The sequence below is a fragment of the Ambystoma mexicanum genome, chromosome 5q (genome assembly GCF_040938575.1).
Source record: "Ambystoma mexicanum isolate Mex_15411 chromosome 5q, UKY_AmexF1_1, whole genome shotgun sequence".
Taxonomy (NCBI): domain Eukaryota; kingdom Metazoa; phylum Chordata; class Amphibia; order Caudata; family Ambystomatidae; genus Ambystoma; species Ambystoma mexicanum.
The window spans coordinates 36,317,285-36,334,128 of NC_090933.1; the positions used below are offsets into that span (position 1 = coordinate 36,317,285).

General features: G+C 49.1%; 1 protein-coding gene across 2 annotated transcripts in view; it reads right to left on the minus strand.

Annotated features, from left to right (window-relative positions):
• LOC138497172 (uncharacterized) overlaps nucleotides 1-16,844 on the minus strand; it is a 1,228,614-nt gene that overhangs the window by 92,074 nt on the left and 1,119,696 nt on the right. The gene's annotated exons all lie outside the window — the stretch shown is intronic.

A 16,844-nucleotide genomic window follows, 5' to 3' on the forward strand; every position in this document is an offset into this window, starting at 1 on the left:
CCAAGAGGATGATGAAGGAAAAGCTTCTGAAACGATTTCCAGTGACCGGAGAGCCTGCTGAGTAACCAGAGCCTGCTGTAGCCCTTCCTTCTAATCGACCTGGGGACTCCGTAAACGACAACCCTGACCTAGAGCCTGGTGAGACCCACCAGACCCAAGACGACCTGCATTTTGGGCCATCCCACGCATTGTGGATCTACAGAGACACAAAACTAGTCTGTAAAGTCCCCTCAAAAGAGTGCTGGACCTTTGTAAGGACAAGAATTCAACCGCAATATTCTGTCATCTTAAGTGCTCCTTGAAAAGGCGCCAAATCCGCAGAACCGCATTCAGCCGCGAGGGAAACCTTGCCTAGAGCCTTCTTCATTGATCCCTGCTGCAAAGTTCCTTCCAAGGTCCTGTTTTCAGTCACCACAACAAGGAATCCACTGACCAGGTTTTTGGCTGCAGATCCTGAAGTCCACCTGCTGCAAAATCTTCAATGCTGAGGTACTGTGCTGGCTTGGGTATGTTCTTCCCTTAAATCTAGGATTTCTGTGTAGATGTAGGGTGTTTTCTGTGATGGGAAGGCCTCTCATCCAGTGCACCCAGTCCCACTCCTAGAATCCTGTTAGGGTGTCTTCTGTGAAGCCCCTGGATCCTCTTCTAACCCTAGAAGTAAAGGACTCGCCTGTTTGCTCAGTCTTCCTATGGAACGCTGACTATAGCTACTAGAGAACCTATTCTGACACTGCCTGTGGGTCAGTAGTCACTAGTGACCCCCCCCTTTCTGCCACTGAGAACACTCATGCTCCAAGAACCAGGGAAAGACTTAAGGGACTGGGCCTTTTGCTTAGAAAAGAAAATAAGTGTTGAAAAGCTAGCTTGTAAAGAGTTGGTTGGTAACTGTAAAACTAAGAGTGAAGAGTTACAAAAGTTCTTACTTATCTTGGATGTGATGCACCTGTCTCAAAAGTATGATTAACATCTTTTTTTTCCTTAGAAACCGTTTTGCCATTCTAATAGAAAGTAGATGTGAAGGTATACTACTCTCCTGCGATTTGGTTTTAACTCTTTGTTAGGGAGAATTTCATCTACCTTAGAGACCCCCAGCAACTTTGCTGGATTTTGAGGTCTTGATTATTTTAACCTGGAGAGAGTGAGACCCTTTTTCCCCCCACTCTCTCATGTATTTAAATGTGATTTTGTACACGGTTTCTTTTTGATTGTGGAGTCTGACAAACTCGATAGGCGGCATCTTTTACATCTGTGTCACACAGCACCTTCAGTGCAGTGGCACAGGGAAGTCTTTCAGATTTCCCACAGGTTTAAATTTTCTTCTCTGGGATAAACTACCGATTCCCAGAGCAGTAAAGTAAAATTGACTTTACTTACATTTGTAACTTTCTACACCCAGCGCACACACTATCTTACAATAGGGTGCTGGAGGGGTTACTTAGAATCCCCTTGGGCTAGCTTCTCATGTAACATTTTTATGTTACCCTTTCCTCATTGAATGGCTGGTGGCAGTGGTTTGATTTTTACTACCATTATGGGATTTTACTGCGGGCTGCGTTCGCAGCCACGGTAAAGCACCCATTGGTGCCATTTTTGTCAAAACGGCCCGGTCTTCTTTTTTCGCCATTTCTTTGCGAAAAGGTCCTTCTTGAGATTTACTTTGCTCGCCAAACCAGGTTTGGTCCCTTTGTTCATTTTGCCTTTGGCGGGATTCACGAGTGAAGCCCCCCTCCAGCTCCAGGGTCTCTGGAGGGGGCAGGAAGCAAGCGTGGTGCCCGAAATTCCCCGTGCTTAGTCTCCTAGGGGACAGACAGGAATGCACTCTTAGGTGATTGGCCGGCTGGCTGTCCGGCAAGGACAGTCACCCTACTGGGTGACAGCTAGGCTGGAATGAATGGGAGCAAGCTGCATAAAAGGCGAGGCTTTTTGGCTTGGAAGGCAGAGTCGATCACTGGACGAAGGAATCCGAAGAACTTCTTGAAGAGGATGCATGCTACAACTCCTGGACTGTTGGTTTGCCCGGTGAAGCCCTGCTGCTGTGCAGAAACTCAAAATTCTTATCAAAAGAGAAGCCCCTGTAAGGACGACTTCTCCCTTTGAGTTGATGGGACCAATCAACTCCAAAGTAAGCCACCTGGACATCATCTCAAAGCAGGTAAAGTTTCTGCTGCAGTCACTGATGGAACTGGATAGCCAGGGAGAGGAACACCAGTTCGGGTGCGTTGCTTTTAAGCTGGCCCAGAGCTCCGGGAAGATCCTCTGGACTCCCAGGAAGCAGCACTGACCGCGCCTGAGCCCCCTCAGAGTGCGCGACCTCAGAAGCAAGGAAAACCCATTTCGACAGCAGCCAGGAACCACAGTGTTGCTATTTGCGGTAGACGCAAGGAGCTTTAACACTGAAGTGCCACTTCTTTGAAGATTGCCGGTTGCAAGTGGTGACCGTCCCATTGCAGTGCAGGAGTGCCCAAAAGTCCTCCCACTTGTCCCCACGACTGAGGCCCAGGAACAGCAAGATCTGCAGAGCTGCACGGGTACAGAAGTCATCTGCTGCACTTTTTCGTCAACCTAAAAGGTACTGTAAAGTGTAAGAGAACTTACCTCTTGGTGTGTAATCACTTGTCCTCGTTGGAGACTTGCTTGGTTGCCTTTGTAGATTTGCTATCAGCTTCTTCACCTCACAAGCCTAATCAGGTTGTTGCAGTGCACCCAAAGGGTACTGCATGCAATCTTGCCTAACACTCTTCCCAAAATTAATGTCTTGGTTTCACCAGATTATTCCCGCAGGATAATTGTATGAGTGTCTCCCAAATGGGTGTTGCTTCCCCTGACTTGCTGCTACCCTGTCCATAATAAGTTGCATTAGTTTGTTGTCTACCTAGAATAACAGTCATTCAGTAAGGTGTAACATTAGGGTTTAGTTTCCCTGTGCTATCTAACCCAGCGCCTTTGGGTTCCAACTGTCCCTTATAAGTCATACATCAGTTACTTGTATAGCTGGGAAAGATCTAACCTAGACTTGTGAGATTGAAAAAGTTTATGGGGTTTACTTACCCTGTGTGCCATCCAAAAATAAGTTACCAGAGTTACTGCTCATCTCAATCTGTGTTTCACTGATCCCAAAAGCACCCGTTATTGAATATTGCATCCTTAGGTTTTACTCACCTAGTATGACATGCATTACTTACCGTAAAAGCATTTCTGATGATTGTATCTGTTTAGATTCACATGCTGTGCATATAGTCAGACATCCAGTGGTCACCGCAGAGTATTGCATCTCGTCTTTGGAGAACCAAAAGGGGACATCGACATGGGCGTGCCTGTAACACTATCCCTACGTGACGTCTAGTGTACCCAAAATCCCTCATGCGTGGAGGTCCATCCGATTGTATTTTTTCTGCCCTCAGGGAGCCTTATGAATATCGTGAGTGAGTACAGAAAAGAGAGAAAGTAGTAAGAAGTCTAAGTTCCTTCCATCCGAGCGGGGAGGAAGGGTGGGCGCATGTGAATCTAAGATACAATCATCAGAAATGCTTTTACGTTAAGTAAAAGTAAAAGTCCCAGGAGGATAGCTCAGTGGCAGCGTGCGCGTCTTGGAAGCAAGACGAAACGAAGCAACAACAGGTTCGATCCCCGGGTCCGCGCTTAGAAACCTCTGGGTGTTTAAGTGCGTTATAAATACGTAACTAAGACAAAAAAAAAATAAATGAAACACAATTACGCAACTAAGAAAAAACAAAATTCCTGTAACAGCGCCTCGATGCCTGTGGGCTTTGTGAGCGCTTTATAAATGTAAAATAAATAAATAAATAAATTCAAGTCTTCTGATGCTTGTTAATCTGCTTAGAATCACATGCTGTGCATAGACTAGTAAGCAGTACCCGGAGTTGAGTTGGAGATGGGTTGTGAGAAGGAACAGTAGTGAAAAGATGTCTTAGTACTGCTTGTCCCACCTGAGACTCGGACCTAGAGTGAGTGTCTAAGCAATAGGGTTTTGTAAAGGTGCGTACAGAACTCCAGGTTGCCACTTTGCAAATGGACTGAAGGGGAACATTTGCAAGGAATGCTATGGAAGCCCCAGTGCCTCGAGTAGAATGTGCTTTAGGCTTGAAGGGCAGTTCTCTCTTAAGAGAGTGTGATGCATTTAACAATCCACCTAGAGATAGTAGATTTGGAGACCGGGCTCCTCCTCTGCCTGCTGCCATTGAAAAACTGATTTGTCTTTCTTAGTGGTCGAGTTCTTTCCATGTAAAATATGACTGCTCTGCCTACATCAAGTGTGTGCAGGCTTCTTTTTCCCCATGCTTGAAGGGTCTTGAAAGAACGTTGGTAGTTCTATGAATTGGTTCACATGAAACTTTGAAATGAATTTAGGCGCAAACCTAGGATGAGTGCGCAGAACCACCTCATCTCTGAATGGTTACAAAGGGGTCTAAAACTGGCACTTGTAGTTCACTTACTCTCCCAATGAAAGTAATAGCTATTAAAAAGGCAGTCTTATATGTGAGATCTTTAAGACTCGCTCTATGCATGGGCTCGAAAGGAGGCCCCACAAGTCTAGTCAACACCAGTCCCATCCGGGTGCTGGGTTAGAAATGGGAGGGTGAATTCTCTTCACTCCCTCCATGAAAGCCTTAATAACAGGTATTTTCCACCACAACACTTTTTGTTGTGAAGTAATGTAGGCTGAAAGCGCAGCTAAGTGAACCTTTAGAGATTTAAAGACCATGCCTGAGTCAAGTAAATGAGTCAGGTACAAAACAATGTGTGTGGGAGAGCAGTCAATAGGGTTGATGCTCTTCGAGTTGCACCAGATAAAGCGTTTCCACTTACTGGAATAGCAATATCGAGTGTTAGGTTTTCTTGCCTTCCTGAGTATGTCCATACATCTTTGAGGGAGCCGCATGTGCCCAAACTCTAGGACTGCAGGAGCCAAGCAGCTAAGTTCAATGTCTGTGGGCATGGGTGACGAGTCTCCCCTTTGTCTTGCGACAACATGTAGGGGCAAGGCAGTTTCACTCGAGGAGAGAGAGACATCTCCATCAGATGAGCGAAACAGGGTTGGCGGGCCCACATGGGGGCCACCGGTATCATGACTGGTTCCTGGTGCATCTTGTGCACTATCTTGTTGAGTACAAGAGTCAGGGGAAGCGTGAGGGGGGGGGAGGGAGGAGCGTAAACAAATTTCTCCGACCATGTTATCCAGAGTCTGTTCCACTTGGAACGGTTCTGGGGGTACATGGAGGCATAATCTTGGCATTGAGCGTTCTCCAAAGTTGCGAACAAGTCGGTCTTTGGGAAGCCCCATTCTGAGAAAAACATTGGAGACAATGTCTTCGTGTAATCGCCATTCGTGCTCCATTGGTAGCGGGAAATCTCTGCCGAGTACGTCTTCCCCTGGAACATGTGACAATAGAAACAGGTTGCGTTTGAGAGCCCAATTCTAAATGGTCTGGGACAGTTTGGATAGCCCCCTTGTTTGTTTAAATAGTACATGGCCGTGGTGCTGTCTGTGAGGATCAGGGCCGTCTTTCGCTGCAGTTGTGTCTGTAAGGCTTTTAGTGCTTTGAATAGTTCCAACAGGTTTATGTGGTTGGATGCGATTTCTGATGACCAAACTCTGTGCGCTGTTTGTTGAAGCAGGTGAACTTCCCACCCTGTGAGAGGAGTCTGTAGTTAGAGTGGCCTCCACTGCGGGGGTGGTGAAGGATTTCCACTTCAAGAGGTTGTCCCTCGACCACCACCACAGTGAGAGAACGAGGGCTGGCGAGACGACCACTAGATCATCCCATTGTCCGCCCGCCTGACACCACTGGCTGTTGAGCAATTCCTGCATTGGACGCAAGCGCGCGCGAGGGACCAAGTAAATACATGACGCCATCAATCCGAACAGTCGCATAGCTTTGCGCACCATCACCTTTCGACTGACTACATACTGAGGGATTTGAAACGGCATGTTTTGGACCCTCTCGTTGGAGGGGAAGACAAGGCCGGCCTTTGTTCGAATTAGAGGCCCTAGGAACTGCTTGACCTGACTGGGGTCTAGGCTTGATTTCTTCTCGTTGATAGAGAAACCCAGACTGAATAAAGAATCTATCGTTCGTTGGGTATTTGACAGACAGGTTTCGTAAGAGTCCCCTGTTATGAGCAAGTCATCAAAGTAAGGGTAGTCCGGGATGGAGTGCCTGCGCAGGTGTGCTGCTGCCACCGCTAGTAGCTTTGTAAATACCCTTGGTGCAGATGCTATGCCGAAAGGTAGTACCTTGAACTGATAGTGCTCGTCTTGTATCATAAATCTGAGGTATTTTCTGTGCTCTGGCAACATTGAAATATGAAAGTATGCATCTTTCATGTCCAGTGTTGCCATGTAATTTGCCTGTGACAGCAGGGGAATTACTTCCTGCAGAAAATGTGTGGCTTTACAAATGTGTTCGCTGGGCGTCGATCTAATAGAGGGTGCATGGTGAGATCCTTTTTGATTACAAGGAAGTACACTGAATAAATACCTTTGTTTACCTGTGACAGAGGTACGACCTCCATGTCTCCTATTTCTTGTAGTATCTTGACTTACTGAAGGATACGCAGATGGTCTGGTGTCAGTCATCTTGCGTGTGGAGGTCTGAACATTGGGGACCGGCTGAACGCTGTACAGTACCTGTAGGCCACGGTCTTTAGCACCCACTGGTCCGTAGTTATCCCCTTCCATGCCTGAAGGAATGATGTTAACCAGCACCCGACCGTGGAGGTATAGGAGTGGACCTGAATCTTTGGGCCATTTTGAATCTGAGGCCGGGGAGCCTCTGGGGGTAGGATTCTGGCCTCTTTCTTTCCCACGACTCTGACCCCTCTCGGGATACCGGGTGGTGTATCCGCTGGTTTCCTGTGGAGAGGACCAGGTGTACTGTTGTTGAGGGAAGCGTTGGCGACGAAAAAGGCGTCTGGACCCAGATCCTCGTCTTGTGGAGGGGTCTCTGTGTAATTTGGTCTAGAGTCTTCAGGGTATCGTGCTCCTTTTTTTCAGTCTTGAGCGCTTCGTCAACTGCTCTTCCAAACAAGTTGGATTCTTCCAAGGGTTTATTAATAAGTGACGCTTGCGTCTCAGGCTTGAACCCAGAGTTTCTTAGCCACGCGCCTCTCTTTAGGAGTATATCCTGAGCTAAGGATCGCCCTACTGTTTCAGCAGAATCTAAAGTGTTCTTAAGTATGCTCTGGTTTACAGCGCCGGTAAAATAGCTCAGCGGGTTGAGCGCTCGCTGCTGCGATCTGAGCATGATCTGCAGGTCGCAGGTTTGAATCCCGGCAAGGCCAACTCAGCCTTTCATTTTTCTGAGGTCGATAGATTATCAATTTCGATTGGGTGATATTGTATGTAAGTATGTGCTCTGTAAAGCGCTTTGGATTAAGGCGCTATATAAATAACACATTACCATTACTTGTCTGCCTTCAGTTACCGTGGCCAGGAGACTGTAGTGGTTTGGGCTCCTATAAGGCCTTCTTGTAATAAGACCCACCGAGGGTCCGCGTAGCTGGCTAACAAGGTGGTATTGTTAGCGATGCGTGTAGAAAAAGCTGCTGCGGCCGTGACCCTCTTTCCAAGGGCGTAAAGCCTTTTACCTTCTTTGTCAGGGGGTGCCTGGCCAGTTGACAGAGGAACCCCAGCCCTTTCCGTTGTAGTGGTCACCAGGGAGTCTGGGGTGGTGTGACCTCTGATATCAAGGGGATCAGAGGGCGAAGGCCGAAAAAGCTTTTCTATCCTCGGATTAACCGCTCTTGTGAGTGCAGGTGTTGACAATGAGGGAGCCAGACACTTCTTAATTGAGGAGAGGAATAGCCTGGCTGGCTGGTGGCTTCTCTTTATCCTCCACAAAGTCAGCTTCAGGGACAGCTTCATCAGTGGCGATTTTGAAATGTTGTGCTGCTTTGCGCAACATGGCGTTAAACGTCATTTGATTGTCCACCGGCGAGATCTGTCTAGTGGGAGTGGTCTGGGGGAATCCAAACACAGGGAATCAGGATCTGGTGAAGGATTTGGAGACTGCCACGGTTGAGGGTCACCCATTTCCGGATTTTCACCCACCCCTCTATGGGATCATGCATGTCCTCAGGATTGATGAAATGATTTTCATCCTGAGTGTCTGCAGGAATCCATTCCTCGATGAGGTAATAGGTGTACACATCCTCTTCCTGAGAGGGGTCAAAGAGTCTTGGAAATTTTGTCACAGGTTCCAAATGGCTCTCTTCCCGCTGTCTCCTTGGGGTGGGTTGCTCTGAGCGAGCAACAAACCTGTCAAGCCTCTCCATAAAATGTTCAAACTTTTCCCTAGTACAAACAGAAGACCCAGAGTGGTCTAGCGGTGGAAAGGGCTCCTGTAAACCATTCTCTGCCGCCAAACATCAAGATTTTTGTCTCAACGTCGAAGAAATGCCTCCGAAAACTCCACCTGGGGCATAGACCAAGGTGGCGTGTCCCTGTGCTTCTCCCTCAGCTTGGCAGAGGTTTCTGGTATTCCCCTTAGTCTATCTTTGGATTTCGACGGATCCTTGGCCTTTTCCGTAGGCCTCGGCGAATCCCCTGACTGCCGCCTATTCGTGTCAGCCGAAACAATTCTCGCTATGCTTTTGGCAACATCCTCTGCAGACGGGAGGCGCGTAGCCTCCGCCTGCGATTGTGAAGTTCTCGGGCGGAGCCGCGGGTTTGTCTCCAGCGGCCGCCTTCTTCGGCAGAGCCGGGGCCTTGTCTTCGGCGGACGCCGCCTTCGGCAGAGCCGGGCCTTGTCTTCGGCGGAGGCCTTCTTGTAATGCGTCGCAACGGAACTTGGAATATTAAAAGTAGCGCCCTTTGTTTTCGATTGCCTGGTCGCTAGGCGCATATGCGGCTGCAGGGAGGGCTGCCGATCGTAACAGTCAGTGGGTACGACCAGAAATTCTGGTTTACCCATTGGTGCCGAGATCATCTTCGACTTAGTCGAAGACTGACTGGGGGTTGTGTGCTTGGTGATTAGTAAATGTTTGTCTTTGTCAACTGGGTGTACATTCCCCATAGCAGTGCCTGAGCTGTGCCTGGTGGGAGCGCTCCGTTGAAAGGTCAATGACCTTCGGTTCGGAGGTATATTCATCACTATTGCTGTCGTCCCATTCAGTGGTTGCGGCAGCGGGAGAGGATTTGGCCTTCGACATATCGTAGGCCGCCCACCGCTTGACTCGGTGCTCCTTCAATGTTTTAGGACGGAGGAGCTTGCAAGCCACACAACCGTCTTCGTTGTGATCGAGGTGCAAGCAAAAGTTACACTGTCGATGCTTAGCTCTCCAAGGAAATTTGCCTTTGCAAATGGGGCAAAACCTAAATGGAGCCCTCTCCATAGCCGAGGATAGGTAAAGTAACGAAGACCAAAGAGGACAGAGGGAGGAAAGGGAAAGGCATTCTCAGATTGTATAGAAATGTCCACCCCGACCCCGCTCTCCCTACTGTGTAGGCCGGCTGGAAGGCCCGGCCACGTGGTTGGCAGCGCTGACTGGATCACCGTCTGTCGAAGGTCTGTTGGTAGGTTTCGGCAGAGATCTGGAACAGCCGTCGAAATGAAGGACAGTTAGGGTGATCTCAAGTATTAATATAAATTATTTGACCAAAGGTCGAAGGGACAATTGGCAATGTCTCTGACGAGCTCCGCTTAAGGCGACCAGCATGCAGGGCGGAAAAAAACTATCCGAGGGACCTCGACGCGTGAGGGATTTTGGGTACACTACACGTCACATAGGGATAGTGTTACAGGCATGCCCATGTCGACGTCCCCTTTCGGTTCTCAGAAGATGAGATGCAATACTCCGCGGTGACCACTGGATGTCTGACTATATGCACAGCATGTGAATCTAAGCAAATTAACAAGAATCAGAAAACTTATCACAAAGTAATTATAGGTTTTTACTGTGCCTGGAATAAGTGTTGCACTATTCACAAAAAGTATATTGTCCAGTTGACTGATTATGTGATTTGTACTTAAAGTTACTGCACAACTGGTAGGTTCTACTGCCCTTGCATTACTGAATGTAATTGTGAAAGTAACCATTGTTTTTGTACTCCAAGAATATGTGTGACCTATACTGAATATGCATGAAAAGGTTCAACTTCCCTAGAACTACTGTTAGGTGTTCAAAATTAGGTTTATACTTTGGTCTGTGTACTTTCAAGTATAGGGTTGTGTTTTTATAATTGTGATTAGATATACTGTGTGATAGTACTTATTTAACCCTAGATTTATCTGGGCCTACCTGTATTTAAATAAATCATATTTTTACATACATAGTGTTTGTGTTTCTTTGGACCATTTGTATTACCATTTCATTTGTACTGTTTCTCCAGCCCCCTCTCCCTCCTATGATAAGCCTGGCTGCTCCGTCTATGCTACCATGAACTCAGGTGGTACAGCCTTATTCTAAGAGTGGAGTCTTGTACTGCCTCAGTTGAATGGTTTTACTAAGCCCTAAGTTTGACTTCAGTAAAACTGTCCCAACACCAGTCTCCTCACAGGTCTCACAGCTGGACAGGAGTCTTGGTTTCTTCAGGTGTGTCCAGAATCTCTCCAGAGAGGGTGCAGGGGTCCTCTTATCCCAAAAGCCAGGTAACAGCAGACACTTGCACTAGCCAATAGCAGACTAGCCCCACACCCCGCCCCATCAGTGGTTCAATCAGGACCACTGTTGGGAACACTCATGCATATTTTTTGAATTATTTGCAGCCCCCAGGCTCAGTGTGCACTGCATCCCACGATCCCTTTCCTAGTCTTCCATTTCCTCATCCCGCTTCCCTCCCGCATCCCCCCTCCTCACCCCTCACATATCCTCCTCCACCCGCCTACTCTTTCCAGCCCCCATCGACGTTACCCCATCTCCTGTCACTCAAAATACACTAGCAAAACAAAAGAGGCGATGGCTGGAAGGTTTAGAATAAATCTTAACCTCTGGCATTGCTCTGGGCAACCCTCCAGACCATCGTTCTTCGCCTGCCAAGCCATTACAAAAGGGGAAAGACCATATGCAAATGAGGCTTGGTCCCACCCCCAAATGGGTTGTCCAGCCCAAACTGCTAGGTCACATCCCTTCTGCACGAGACCACAAGCATCCCCAGATATGTTTCAGCCTTGTTGGACGTCATCAGTGAGTAGCAGCTTGGGTCTCTAGGCCCAGCAGGCACGGGACCCACGTCTGTGCATACTCGTCCCACTCGGGGTGACAATAGCAAAACAAAAGAGGTGATGGCTGGAAGGTTTAGAATAAATCTTAACCTCTGGCATTGCTCTGGGCAACCCTCCAGACCATCGTTCTTCGCCTGCCAAGCCATTACAAAAGGGGAAAGACCATATGCAAATGAGGCTTGGTCCCACCCCCAAAGGGGTAGTCCAGCCCACACTGCTAGGTCACATCCCTTCTGCACGAGACCACAAGCATCCCCAGACATGTTTCAGCCTTGTTGGGCGTCATCAGTGAGGAGTAGCTTGGGTCTCTAGGCCCAGCAGGCACGGGACCCACGTCTGTGCATACCCGTCCCACTCGGGGTGACAATAGCTTTCCACTGACACCCTGTCTGATGTGGGGAAGGCGATGTATCAGTTTTCCTCTTTGTGTACTGAAAACCAGTTTAGCAACGATAATGTTTACATCATGGCAGCACTCACGAGCACAGTCCTAAGCCTGACGATTTCTATAGGAATGCCGCCGCAAGCGACTCAGTTATCGGCCATCCGTAACCGGCATGAAATTGCTCCTAAAATGTTGTATTGTGTGCCAGATTTGTAGAATACAGTTTGTGGCACAAAAAAGGGGCTTGATTCTCAGAGCGTTTTCCTATGAGATTGCACCATTATAACAACACTTCTGTGAATCAGGCCCTAAATATGTCCACAGGTCTAGTGTTACCATTCACTTTCAATGAAATAAGAGGGTTGTTAAGCCAGTTTGTGGAGAGAAAAAAGATGTTTTCATGTCTCTGTTCCGTGTGTGCTATATGAATTATGTGTTGCATGCCACTGGTGAGGGAATGGTCATTTCTGACCCCTTTGGGCTATGTACATTTCACATATATCAACCTAAAGTGCCTGGGGTAAATGGAATGTGAAACATGTTGTTCGTAATTCAGAGAAACCCTTAGCAAAAGCACTGGCACTAGGAAACCCTGCTTCCCTCCCGCACCCCCCCTCAACACTACCCACACCCCTCACATATCCTCCTCCACCCGCCTACTCTTTCCAGCCCCCATCGACGTTACCCCATCTCCTGTCACTCAAAATACACTGACACCCTGCCCCCCAACCCACCTCAACCTGTCTCATCGACCCAGAATGTTCCACCCTCACCCACCTTGCCTCCAATCTCCCAAGCTCCTCATGCTCCCACTCCAATGACCTCCACTAAGACCACATCCCCTCACAAAGTCAACTGCATCCTTTTTAATGCCCACCCCGTAGCAAGAAACAGACACAGAATCTTTGGCCTCCTGTCCTCCAACAAGCCCAACTTCATCTTTATCACCGAAACCTGGTTCTCCGACAACTTTGCCCCTGTTGCAAATGAAGCTCCACCTCATTCCCTCTCCCCACCCCCTCATCACTCCCAATAGGCCTTCCAGAGGAGGCGGTGTGGCAATCCTCTTCAATTCTCATTTCTCCATCTCACTCGTTGAATCGCAGACATGCATCCTCTCATGTGAATCCCTTCTAGTTAAACTCTCGCTACCTCCGACTTTCTCCCACAGCTTCTTACTCATCTACAGACCCCAGGGTTACGACAGACATTTCACCAACCTCTGTGGTTCTGTAGCCACCATTCAAGTAAATAACCCTTCTCTCACACTCCTTGGAGATTTCAATATCTGGTTGGACATCCCCACCAACCCCATGACCCATCCAGTAGTCGACAGTCTTGATGCGCTCAACCTCTTCCATCATACGACTGGCCCAACCCACACAAGGGGGCACACCCTTGATGCAATTTTCAGCTCCCATGACCAGATATATATGCCGCCTCATCTGGACCGACCACGTTGCCATCCCCCTTCTCCATCCACACAAATGCCCCTCCTCCTACAGCCCCCATGCCCCCCCAATCCCCCAGGACCGCAAATGCTAGAACAAAGTGAAGATCCTTCCTAACCGTGCCAAAACCCTACTTCTTAGCTCCCCTACAACAACAACACCCAGACTGTGCCTTAACCATCGACTCTTGGCTCAATGACTCACTAATTCCTCTCTCCCCCTCGCGCCCCGCTTCCTCGCACAATGGACCATCCCCCAAATGGTTAACGTGCCACCCGAGGAACACCAAGAAACAACTGTTTGGAACGCAAATGGTGAGCATATAAAACCGATCTCAGCAGATCCATGTTCGCCTTGCAATCATCTTAACTACAAAACTGAAATCCGAAAGGCCAAAAAAGCCTATTACAACAAACAAATTCTCAACTACAGCAACCGCAGCAATGAAGGAACAAGTTACTTACCTGTAACTGTTCTCCAGCATGGGTCTGGCATCGATTCACATGCTCTTGAATATTCCCTGTCGTTCGGCTGGGAATCCTCGGTAAAGAAGAAATCAGTTTGTTTAATTTCTGAACTGCCTTTCTCCTAATACCAAATTACTGAGCTCTGGGTCATACTGCCCCAGCCAGTGACTGCACTCTACCTAAGCCCCTCCTCGGCAGCCATATTCAGATTTGGTAGCACGTAAAGTGGCAGTATGACCAAGAGAAGAGCCGCAGAGGGGTAGGCGGAAGGGTGTGCATGTGAATCCATGCCAGACCCAAGCTGGAGAACAACCGTTACAGGTAAGTAACTTGTTCCTTCTCCAGCATGGGGTCTGGCATGGATTCACATGCTCATGAACAAAGTCTACATAGCAGTACCCACATGCACAACCACAGGAGGTGGCAAAGGCTCAAAATAAGCATCTCTTACCTCCTCACCAGGCACACCTTCAAGTGAACAGGTTGCGCAGCACTGCTTGGCCGCCTCTGGACTCCTCCCAGGAATCCCTGTCGATGCAGTAGAATCTCGTGACGTGTGCGTCGACCTCCACGTAGCAGCCCTGCAGATGTCCAGCAGGGGCACACCAGACAGGAACGCCGTAGTTGCAGTGATCACTCTGGTCGAATGGGCTCTCGGACAGCCAGGCAACGGTCGGTTGCCAACCGGTGACGCAGCCGGAGAGCCACCTGGAAATGGAAGCCTTGGCGAGGGCCTTCCCATGGTTCACAGGACCAAAGTTCACAAAAAGTTGCAACGTCTTCAGGAAACTCTTTGTGCGGTCAACATAGAACTTAAGCGCTCTAGTAACATCCAGCGAGTGCAAAGTCCTCTCGGCCGGCGACAAAGGTGTCGGAAAACATACAGTAACACTAAGGGCTCGTTTAGATGAAAGACTGACAGCACCTTGGGCATGAAGGAGGGGTCCGTCCGCAGCACCACCCTTGTGTCGTGAAAAGTCAAGTAAGGTGGCTTATAGGACCTGAATCGCTCCCACTCGTCATGCAGAGGTGATGGCCACGAGGAACGCAGTCTTCCACGACAAGAACTTCAGTGGAACTGTCTGCATAGGTTCGAATGGAGGGCCCATGAGCTTAGTTAGTACCACATCAAGTAACCACGCCGGGGCTGGAGCCTTCACCGGCAGGAACAAATGTAATAGTCCTTTGAAGAACTCCTTAACCAGACGGTGTGACCATAACTACAACCGTTCTGGAGATCTGGTGTAGTGGGAGATAGCTGCCAGATGAACTTTGATGGAGGCTTGGGCCAGTCTTGCCTTGGCCAACGACAGCAAATACGGCAGCACCTGAGGAGCCGTGACTCAGAGGGTCGATCTTCTGTGCACAACACCAAACAGAGAACCTCTTCCATTTACGTTTATAGCATTTAAGAGTAGACGATGCTCTGGCCTTGGCAAGCACCTCCTTGCAGTCCGCTGGGAGATCTTAACACGTGAACTCTAACGTTGCAGGAGCCAGGCCTTCAGGTTCCACGAGCCTGGGTTGTGGTGCAGAATTGTGCCTCCTTCCATGGCGAGAGGATCTGCGACCACCGGAAGCTAGAGTGGAGGGGATGCCGACATTTCCAGAAGGTCCGGGTACCAGATCTGCCTCGGCCGCGCAACGAGGATCATCCTGCACCGGGACTGTCTGAGTTGATTGACTAGTTGAAGAAGCAACAGCAACGGAGGGAACGCATACAGAAACAGGCCATCCCAGGGGAATGAGAATGCGTACCCCATGCTCCCCGACTGGGGAAACCTGCTGGCGAACCTCCGGCTCTTGGTGTTCGTTGCTGTCGCAAATAGATCGATCTGGGGATGCCCCATCTGCGGAACAGGTGATCCACTTGGTCCTGCTGAAGCTTCCACTCGTGGCAAGAGCACAGCTCCATGCTGAGAGAGTCTGCAATAGTGTTCTTCACTCCTGCCAGATGAAATGGGATGAGAAACATCCATTGGGCGACGGCCCAGTGCCAGAGTCCCTGCGCTACTATGGAGAGCGGAGGGGACCTGGTCCCCCTCCCTGCTTCCTGATGTAAAACAGAACATTCTGGTGGTATTGTCTGAAGACCGCACCACCTTGCCCTTGAGGGATGGAAGGAAAGACTTTAGGGTCCAAAACACTGCCCACAGCTCCAACACGATGTGCAACGTTTTCTCCTGCGGTAGCCACAGTCCTCTTGCATGAAGACTTCTGGTGTGAGCTCCCCATCCTTCCAGGGAGGCGTCTGTCGCGACCATCTCCTGGTGCGGTGGGGTGGGGTCTGGAAATCTGTACCCCCGGACAGATGCGTGTGAACTCCCCACCACGTTATCGCTCGACGGAAGCTCTCGTCGAGCGTGATCTTGTCCTCGAAGCTTCCTCAAGGAACACCTGTAGCAGACGCATCCGTAGCCTACATAGTCGAATGAGGTAGATGCATGACGACATCATGCCGAACAGAGACTTTATGGTCCTCAATGTAGAGATCTTCAGTGCCAACAGCCGTTGCACCTTGCCCAAGATGGTCGCAATCCTCTCCTCCGACGGGGACGCCAGGCATGACACCAAATTGAGTCGGGATCCCAGAAACAGCGCTTCCTGCGACGGAGTCAAGCAGGACTTTGCATAGTTCACCGAGAACCCCAGATCCGTCAGCAGATGAACGGTCCACGCAATGTGATCGACGGCGATGTCCTTTGAGCTGGCCCGGATGAGCCAGTCATCCAAATAAGGGTAGACATGGATCCCCTGCGGCCGCAGCTCTGGCATCACTCTAGCCAGGAAGGGAGTAGTTTCTTACCTGTAACTCCATTTCTCCAGCGTTGGTATCTTTCATGGATTCACATGCTTAGAATATTCCCCGTCGTCAGACTGGGAACCCTCGGTACACATATATAGTCGTTTCCTATAGGAAAAAACTTCGACACTTGTGTGTCCTATCCACATCTACGTCCTCTCTGGGGCCGTTCACGCATGCCCCGTAGGACGTAGCGGTATAAAAGGCCCGCCCACTCGGGTCCCGTCAGATTTCGGCCTCTCCAAAGTAGAAAAGGAGAACCTGCTTATGCACATATCTTGCACATTGTATTCCGGGGAGGCTGGTGGGCGCATGTGAATCCATGAAAGATACCAACGCTGGAGAAATGGAGTTACAGGTAAGAAACTACTCCCTTCTCCAGCATTGGATCTTTCATGGATTCACATGCTTAGAATAGATTGTATAGCAGTATCCTAAAAGAAGGAGGTGAGAATGCAATGTAACATACACCACAAAAAACACGCCAAAACCTAATATATAGGCGCGTAGGCAGCAACATATTTTCCGATATATACATATTCATAATACATACAT